Source organism: Anser brachyrhynchus (genome assembly GCF_964034855.1).
Source record: "Anser brachyrhynchus genome assembly, chromosome: 4".
Taxonomy (NCBI): domain Eukaryota; kingdom Metazoa; phylum Chordata; class Aves; order Anseriformes; family Anatidae; genus Anser; species Anser brachyrhynchus.
The window spans coordinates 53,170,332-53,180,588 of NC_137698.1; positions in this window are offsets into that span (position 1 = coordinate 53,170,332).

Here is a 10,257-nt window from a genome sequence, read left to right on the forward strand (position 1 = left end):
CTTCTCTGCACTTCCTCATAATTTGAATTAAAAAAATAAAAATAAAAAAAAATAGAGAGTTATGGGGCACAATTGAAACATTCAGATAATAAATCTGTAGCATAGTCACTACTTTAGGTAGTCTGGTAGCACAAACTTTCTGCTTTGCTCTCTGTGGTTTGGAAAGCAAAGCAGACATTCAGTCAGCATCTGGCTTTGCTGCTATTTGCTTCCAGAGAGATGGCATAACTAACAGCTTCTGGGTTCTGTTCCAGTTTTTGCATGGCACTATTCTTTAATGTTCTTTAACACTGATAAAACAACATACTTTGCCTAATCTCATTCTCTGAAATAGCTGAACTATTTTGTCTGACTGTTTTGAATAAGATTCCATCTGATGCATAAGCCTACAGTAGAAAATTTCAATCCAAACATTTCAGCTTTAGCCAAGTCATAAGTGATTTAAAAGAATGCCAGACTTCTTTATAGGGGATGTTGTTAGCTCAAATGCTGCAATCACATCCACTGCCCTCATACAAAAACACATACACAAACATACACACAGCCATGAAGAAAAAAAAAAAAATCTTGTTAGGATCCTAACTTTCATTTTTTTTTTCCCTAAAATATGAACTTCATTGCTTTGCAAATACTTGATTGTGTTAGCAAAAGGCATGGAAAATAAAATAACAGTTTTTCAGTTAAAAATATTACTTTATTCTAATAGAGCACTAAAGAGCATTTAATCAAATATTTTCTATTAATCATGTAAAGTCATAAAATTCCCTTAATAGCTTTTATTTTATTTCTTCAGAGTAACATACTTATAGATATCATCCATCTTCATTGTGAGCTCAAAGAATGAAATTGCATTTATATAGACTTTTTTTTTCTGAATTGCTCTGCATAGTACAGCACTACAGTATTCTACCTAGATCAAAAAAAAAATATATATATATATATATTCGAGTAAACTTTTGCCTTTGCTTTATGATTATAAAAAATAGGAAATTAATCATAAGAATTAAGTGTGAATATTTATCTTGGAAGATGTCTGCTAGTGTTTTCCCAATGGGGTCAAGAAATTACAAAGTTTACTAATAAATTGTACTTAATATTTGTCTTTAATGACATGCTTCAAGTAGATTTTCTTTTGTAAACAGGAATTTGTGTAGGATTTGTTGTACTATTCTCATATATTTATCTTGACGTAAATATGCATTAATTGGAACATTAAAAAAAAGAAAAAAGAAAAAACATAACTTCTCATTCTTCCTATTCCCACATCTCAGATTTGCTTCCTGGACATAGAGCATATTTCAGTCTCTTCTTAAGCATGTTTAAAAAGCCTGGCTTGGGTTTATGCATGTATATGCAGACATTGGTTGCAAGAGACTTTTTATGTCATTGAGTTAAGGCTCTCGTTACAAGAGGCATGATGTCATGTTATCACCTTGGTCCAGTTATCCATTTGCTGTCACAAGCACCAATATGGATTCGTTTTGGTATTCCAAGCAAGAACAATAACAGGGAAAACATAGGTGGTGTTAATTAAAGAGTTTTCCACAAAACGTTCTAACATTTCACAAAATGAAAATCTCAAAAGTCTTCAGTTCACTGTTCTTCTTCATGTGAAAGGTTTTGGAGCCCTATTTATTAGTTCCAGAAATGATTCAGGGGTCTCAGAGAAGGAAGAATAAACTCCAGGTGTTTTCCCTTCATAGATGGTACTTCTGAGCATACAACTACTGCATCATGGCTTTGGCAGCTTTCTTTTTTAGCTGTGATATAGTAGGTAACACTTCTAGACAGACGGCAATATAACAGGTCTGCTGGCCTAGAACAAGAAATTCTTAATGTGGAATACATCTTACCACCTTTTTCCTTGCATTATGAAAAATGGTCATGATTTAATTTTGAACTCGTTTCTTTCCTAGGTATATACTATAGTTTTACAAATGTTTAAATTTGAGAGCTTGGGAAATTTTAACTGCAGCTACATTACTCAGGAAAAAAGGAAAAGAATATGCTCATTTTTTTATGCTTATGTTAATCCCTATCTCCTAATTATATTGTAGAATAAGTCATTGAAAATTTTCCCATCTGTCTTTATCATTTGCATGCTCCCTGGGTTTCAGATGTACCCTGCATTTTTTACAAAACATTAATATGCTGTCAGAACTTCAGTAAATTAACAATTCTCTATACCAGAACAAATGTCTAGCTGTCAGGGATTTTGTGAATTTCAGCTTGCTAATATCCCTGGATGATATTCATTTTCCAGGAGGTGTTTGCCTTTCACACAACAGTCTATATGAACCTTTCACTCTACAATATTAAATATTTGAAGTTTTGGTTATAGAGATAGGCTTTATAAGACTCTTGGCAGATAAAGACCGTTACAAATCTACACTTCTTGGAAACATACAAAATGCAAAATGCAAGAACAACGAAAAAACAACAACAAAAACACCAACCAATGAAACAACCAGAAACTTAGACATTTGAAATAATAAAATAAAATAAAATAAAATAAAATTTAAAAATAAATGAATAAAAGCTTTCCATTAGAAAATGTTTTCCCGTCTCCCCACAGCTTATATAGAGGACTGGTGGACTGTATTAGCTGAAATTCTTGTTTGTGTTCCTGAAAATACTAACTGTTTCTACTGAGGATAAAAATGAATGAAAAAGCTAGAATGAGCTGGAATAACTGTTATTGTCAGAGTTGACAGCTACCCATAAGCATGCTTACTGCGGACAAAAGTATTGCAAAGGCAGAAAACACGTTTTTTTATAAAGTTGACTCCTACTTCTAACCTCTCTGCTGGAGAGAAGCAAACACAACACAGGCCATTACCAGCCTTAAAACATCTCTTGTGGAGCACTGGCTGTGTGCTACAGTAAAGTAGTAGTAAAGTTTCCTGCAGTAACTTTATTGCAGTACAGTTTCTGTGGATGAGGGAGCGGAGTGCAGACCACACATGAAGTTGCTTCTTTCTCCCTCCTGTGCTCCATGATGGGGCTCTGCATTGTATTGTCTTGCATATGGGTTAACCTGTAAACATCATCTTTCTATATTAAAAAAAAAAAAATGCCAGTTGAGACCTGTACTAGCAGTAAACTACTTAAAACATTATTTTCCATAGTATTTCTGGTCAGGGGTGCAGAGAAGTGTGCAAAAGAGAGTAACTTACTTTGATAAGTCTGACTTTTATTAAAATGAAGGTGAAAGAAGATGAGAGAGGAAAAAAAATTTGGTGGAGAAAGGAAAAGAGACATAGAGTATCTGACTGAAATAACACAAGAACACTTCATGTTCTAGGTATTATTTAAAACTACACGGAAGGTAATGTTAATGCCTTCTGTCTTTCTCTCGTGCTGAACCTTTTCATGCTTTTGCTGTCCTACACCAACAAAGCTCCAGGGTCCTCAGGATGGATCACAGTGCTACAGCTGGGGCATGAGACCCAGGTCTGAAATTTAGACATGGTTTCAGTAATTGTATCAAACATCACCATATCCTATTGAATATTCTGCAACAGGAAGGAAGGAAGGAAGGAAGGAAGGAAGGAAGGAAGGAAGGAAGGAAGGAAGGAAGGAAGGAAGGAAGGAAGGAAGGAAGGAAGGAAGGAAGGAAGGAAGGAAGGAAGGAAGGAAGGAAGGAAGGAAGGAAGGGAGGGAGGGAGGGAGGGAGGGAGGGAGGGAGGGAGGAAGGAAGGAAGGAAAGAAAAAGAAGAAAGAAGAAAAGAAAAGAAAGAAAGAAAGAAAGAAAGAAAGAAAGAAAGAAAGAAAGAAAGAAAGAAAGAAAGAAAGAAAGAAAGAAAGAAAGAAAGAAAGAGAAAGAACGAAAGAAAGAGAAAGAAAGAAAGAGAAAGAAAGAAAGAAAAAGAAAGAAAAAGAAAGAAAGAAAGAAAGAAAGAAAGAAAGAAAGAAAGAAAGAAAGAAAGAAAGAAAGAAAGAAAGAGAAAGAAAGAAAGGAAGGAAGGAAGGAAGGAAGAAAAAGATAATGGACTGTAAGCACAATAAAAATGGATGCTACAATAATAAAAGCCATTTTTTTAATGAAAAAAGTGGACCTTGTTCCTTAAATTTCTGTGATTTCTGGGTACCATCACCCCAGCCTTCTGGGGTTTCATATGGTTAATTTTAGCCACTCTGAGTTGCATAACTGTTCCTTTTAGCTTGTGACTGTGGAGTCAACCTGAGGTCAAGCTGCATCCTGCTGGAGGCTGGCATGTAAATAAGTGTGAGACAGTGTTTCCTAATCTAGATTCTTTAGAAGATCTGAGGTAGAGCTACACACTTTCTCTTCTGTCCTTTGCTTCACAGCACATTGCTTAATATGCAATTTCTTTTTTTTTAACAAATTTGTGATCTTCCTTGCATACACTTTATTATTTTTGTCTTTGCTTCTGCACTGAAAAAATGTTTCAGTTCACCAGTGACACGATATACCTGGAATACACTGCTGACAAGTAGCACATTGTGATACCCATTACATAAATATTACAAGAATTTCATCCATTTAAACAAACAAAAAACAACAAAAAATATTTAAAGAGACAGTGTGTGGCAATGGCAATTAAAATAACAATGTGTTCCATCATCGGTAACAACACAGAACTTAATCTAGCAAAGTGCTAGAAAGATCTGTTTATTTCTAGAGACCTTTAATTAAATGTGTTCTTTAAACTGAAAAAGCAAAAGAAGTCATGCTACAGGCACATCTTCAAAAATATAGTGAAGCAATCAATTCTCTAACAGGGAAATGACAGAGCAAACCTATAATTTTCAAGATGAGGAACATGACAAAAATAAGAAAATATCTTCTGAAGCAACTTATCACACGGTTAAAACAATCATCAAGAAACCCATGCCTTTTAACATGAAACCTTCTTGTTATTTACAATATGCAGGCAGAAATGTCAACTTCATTTTTCTCCCTGAATGTTATATAAATCATGAAATTATCATTTCCAGTTTGGTAAACAAAGCAGACAGTTAGCAGTTCCTGTTGTGATTGATGGCCTTGGTCGTATGAAGAAATTAATGTTTCTCTGAGAGAAGAAAACCTGAGCTCTTCCTCCTTCTGTTCAATATTTTGCCTTTGTTTCATGTTCTTAATACTTCAGGATCTGCATTGCTGAATGGGAGGAGATGAACTTTCAGAAAGTGTGGTCTTCTTTAAATGCATATGGGTCTACCTAATTCAATAATGTGTATTATACTTTCATCATCCCTAGAACGGATTTGCTGCTATAATTGACAGCATTTTGCTGTTATTTGCAGCATAAAATCCTGAAAATAAATGATGTACATCAGAAGTGAATGCCTGGCTTATTTCTGTTCTTTCACACTATTTGTGACAAGTTGGATTAATTCTGCTCTTACCCCTTATTCAAACACTATACAGAGAGAATCCCTCCAGGTTTAATAGGGATTCATTTCTCATTCATGAAACTTAGTAGAAACTATTTGTCTTTATTTTGCAGTTTTTCTTCTCTATCTATCTTCTTAACCCCCTCTGATTTCCTTAGAGATATCCATACATATGCAAGCATGCACATAGTTAGTGAAGTGCCTAGATAGGATTCGCTTAAATGCAGAACCTGTAGGGCAGTTGCTCAAATATTTAAATAAGTCAGAGTTTTAAAAAAAACATTTCCATTTAAAAGAGTGCACTGAAGTGGTACATAAGTTAGGAACTGAATATTTGATTTAAGGACATATTTTCATTTGTGTAACAGTCTGTATTACCTTGGAGTGCATCAGATTTTTTTTTTTTCCTTAATCCCCTGTGTGAGATGGGAAGGAGAGACAGCCTTCTGCTTCACTACATTCAGGTGGCTACCAACTGTATCTTCAGATGTTCAGGCCCACCGAGGAAGGTCTTAACTGTCAGGTAGCATAGAGCCAATCTGTGTTCCTGAGACACAGAGAAGCACATACTTTCTGAAAGCTGGATTATGACACCAATGTCTTCTCATAATATATATAATATGTATATATGAATACAATATATATTGAGATCATTTCGAGTGCTTCCTGATATGTTATTATAAGCTGAAGTCACTTGGATTGTTCAGCGTGGAGAAGACGAGACTGAGGGGAGGCCTCTGCGGCCTACAACTTCCTCATGAGGGGAAGACAGCACCAGCAGACAGGCAGGACCTGAGCGCTTCTCTCTGGTGATCAGAGAAAAGACATGAGGGTATGGCTTGAAGCTGTGACCGTGGAGGTTCAGACTGGATATCAGGAAAAGGTTCTTCACTGAGAGGGTGGTTGCGCACTGGAACAGGCTCCCTGGGAAAGTGGTCATGGCACCAAGCCTGTCGAAGTCCAAGAACCGGTTGCACAGTGCTCTCAGACACATGGTCTGATTTTTTGGGTGGTCCTTTGGGGACCTAGGTGTTGGACTTGATGATCCTTGTGGGTCCTTTCCAACTCGGATATTCTATGATTCTATAAAGTACTATTCCAATTAACAAATTAAGAATAAGACTCATTTAAGACTAATAAGAATATCAGATACTTGTTATATTGCATTTATAAATAAGGCATGTACATTTTGGTAGTTGCAATTAACATTAGAGTTTAGACACTTAAAAAAAAAAAAGACTTTTAAATTAATTAGATTTGAAAAATCTACAGTTGTTGTCTTTAATGACATCACACATGTATAATAGCATACCTAAGTCTGACAAGATATGTTATTTGTCTTTATATTTGAAAAATGCTTTTAGCCAACCAGAGAATTTTTTTTCTTTCTTTTTTTTCTTTCTTTTTTTTCTTTTTTTTTTTCTTCCAGAAGGCAAGAAACAAAAATGTATTTTAACAGGAAACTGTGAAAATAAGGACTGGCAAACAAACAAAAAACATTTTATTTTGTTTTAGAGATTTTTTCTTGACATTTTAAAATATTAAACTGCAAAATGATTGCTTGCAGTAACTATAAATATTTCTTGCCCACTATGTTTCCATGGCAACTGTTCTAATTAATTCAGAGACCTTTGCATTTTAAAAATAAATAAATAAATAAATAAATAAGAGAAACAATAGTATCTGTACTAAAACTGTTTGTAAATTTGACATTTTGATCCATTCTGGCAATAAAATGTGCCATGAGGTATTTTTAAACATCAGCTACATGATTACACAAAGGGTGGAGAAGTTATTTAAGAAGTCTTTCGGTAGATTTATATTGTATAGATTTTTTATTCATAGATATAGATATTAGCACAATTAGCCCTAGAATAATCATTCAGAAGTCAAGAAAACACTTCTACTCTGAGTCAGGCATAGCCTTTGAACTGAAATATCTCATGCCTAGTGTCATCTCAGAGACAATACATTTTGAACATTTTCAGTTACTCTATCATTCTACTTCACAAGAAAAAAATAAATAAATAAAAATAAATAAAGACATTTGCTCCTCTCCTTTTTCCTTGAAAATGCTCCCAGCATCAAAGACTATCGTAAGCAATGGCTTGCGTCCACAATGGAACATGAATCCATACTCCTTTTCAGATACCTGTACCTTCTATCAAATGCCTTCAGTTCACAATATTCTCCAAATGGACTTTAAAAACAGTTTTCCCTTTGGTCAGGTGTATGCCACATTGGCAGGGCAGTATTGCCCTGTTGCTCATTTCACATATACTCTGTGACTAAATAAAGGAGTTCAGCCTCCAAAGCTGTTGATTGAATGCTTTCTGGGAGTAGCAAATTACCTTTAAAAATTAGGCACTTATTCTCTGAACATAAATAAGAGTAAATTGATAGGTGTAAAGGAAATAACTCCTATTTATAGCACTTCTTTTATACTGAGCTCAGAATCGAATTAAAGTATTCAAAATTTCATTGCCTTTTTATAACCATTAGTATAATGCTGTTTATTTCAGGTGTACCAAAGATGTATTTGATATTGAAAATCACTGAAGAGAAGCCTTTGTACCAGTAGCTTTTGACTACAGACAAGTATGTTTTTGAAAGACAGACTAATTTTAATTGAAAATTCAATCTGCATGTCTAATCCATGGAGACACTGGGTGCTGGTGGCAAATAACTAATCATAAAAAGTACTGGAGTATTCAAAATCCTTTCTGTAAGAAACTGTAATAAACCAGTTAGCAGTTTACACATACATACTGCAAGAGGATGTTATATGTTGTAAAGTTAATCTACCGAGTTTATATACTCTTCAGATGTACCTCGGTAGCTGAAATTTAAAGTCTGCATCAATTTACATAGATCAATTAGGAAATTACCTTATTATTCAAACTATTTGATAGAAATGCTTTTTTTCCCCTTAATTACTGTAACTATACAAAGAAGTTTTATTCAGCTAGCAAGTGAGAAGATTGCTTGACATGTAATTTCTCATGACTGCAGCAGTTTTAGAGAGTGAACCTCTGAAGATAATCCCAATGGGTTGCATGTCTATGTGATATCAAATAATTTTGAAAAATAAGCCCAGCTGCAGAATTAGACAGTAGTGTTCAACTCAGATGTTATTTGATTATTTGCATTGATGATCACAATAACATCTAGCAGTCCAGCAATATTGTTCTGTGACATATTTCTGTACTTGTATGCTAAACAGTTTTTTGTCTTATTTAGTTGATAAACTTGTCAGAGCAAAGACTGAACATGCAGGAAAGCAGAGAAAGCAGCTATACCTACGATTCTCAGTTTACAGCCAGATAACTGAAACACAAAGTGATTAAACGGCATGCCTAGGTGTCATATGGCAACTTTGACCCAAGTTCCCCTAAGTGTTTTCTTAACTAAATGAGTTTCCTTGCTGTCTAACATTTTATGTGGTAATTGCTTCAAGTTGAACACTGTCTATGAATATAGCATTTGGGAAATAATGACAATTTCAGCCAAATGAATTAACCTAGAAACATATTTGTGGTGATGATTTCTAAATCGAGTCTGTAAGTACCTTTTATATGGACAACTATATAAAAAGCACTGAAGTGCAAATAATATATAACTTCTCATCTGTGCAAGGAAAATTTCTAGAGATATAATCAAGTACTCAATTTGTGACACATAATTTTAAGTGTTTTCACAGAGACGCGGTTTAAAGTGTGGATCCATTTTGGGGACTGGTGCATATCAAAAAATTTTAAAGCCCTTTTCATTTTTCCCCTTAGAAATTCAATTTATCTTAAGAGGGAGATGGTTTTCATGCTCTAGGATCAGCTTCATGCCTTTGGATTAAAATAGCTAGAAGAGACTATCTGCCATGAACCATACTCTAATACAAAATTATTCGAATACTAAGAAACAGTATTCAGTTCAGAAATTCATATCATTGCTTCAAGCTCAGCTAACAGACCAAAATCCTGTCTTAAACTTCTGAGTATGATATATTTATCTCCAAAGTATAGTAATATCCCTTTAGGGTTACAAATTTTATTTTCAGCTTTGTGTGACTTCAGTGATCAGAGGTGGAAAAAGACACATAAATGTCAAGCTGGTATACTGTTTTACACTATTACTTTACGTAGTAGATCTCAGAGATCTTCTATCTTCTATTAAATCACCATTCATGAACAGAAGACCTGTTGGTCTTTCCAGCTTCCAAGATCCTAGAAGTCCTTATACTTCCATTTAAACACAATTGACAAAAGAGCTAAAAAACAAACAATCGAACAACAAAAAAACATCACTAACAGCAACAAAAAAGCAGCCCTGTGTTTCTAGTGAGAAAAGGTGGGCTCATAGGATCATGGAATAATTAAGGTTGAAAGGGACTGCAGAAGGTGTCCAGTCCAGCTTCAGGTGTCAGGGCCAGCTCTAAGTTCAGGCCAAGTTGCTGAGGAATTGGTCTATTGGGGGTCTTGAAGACCCCCAAAGATGGACACTGCAAAACTTTCCTGGGCATCCTGCAGCACTGTTGGACTGTCTTCATAGAGTAAAAGCCTTCCTTTATATCATGTCTGAACCATTCTTGTTTCAGGTTATATCCCTTATCTCTCATTCTCACACTGCACCACTATCAAGAACCTGGATCTGTTATCTCTATCCCCATAGATATGGGAGAATGCAGTCTTTTTATTGACTGTAGCCAGTTTTCGATCCAAAGCTGATATTTGCCCATATGGAAATGAATTGAGGGCTAAAATATTTCATACATCACAGCATCATTATAGATTAGACTTTTTCAAACTAATTTGAGTTGTATTAGAGTTGACAGCAAGTTGAATGTGAGCCAGCAGTGTGCCCTGGCAGCTGTGAGGGCCAATCATATCCTGGAGTGCATCA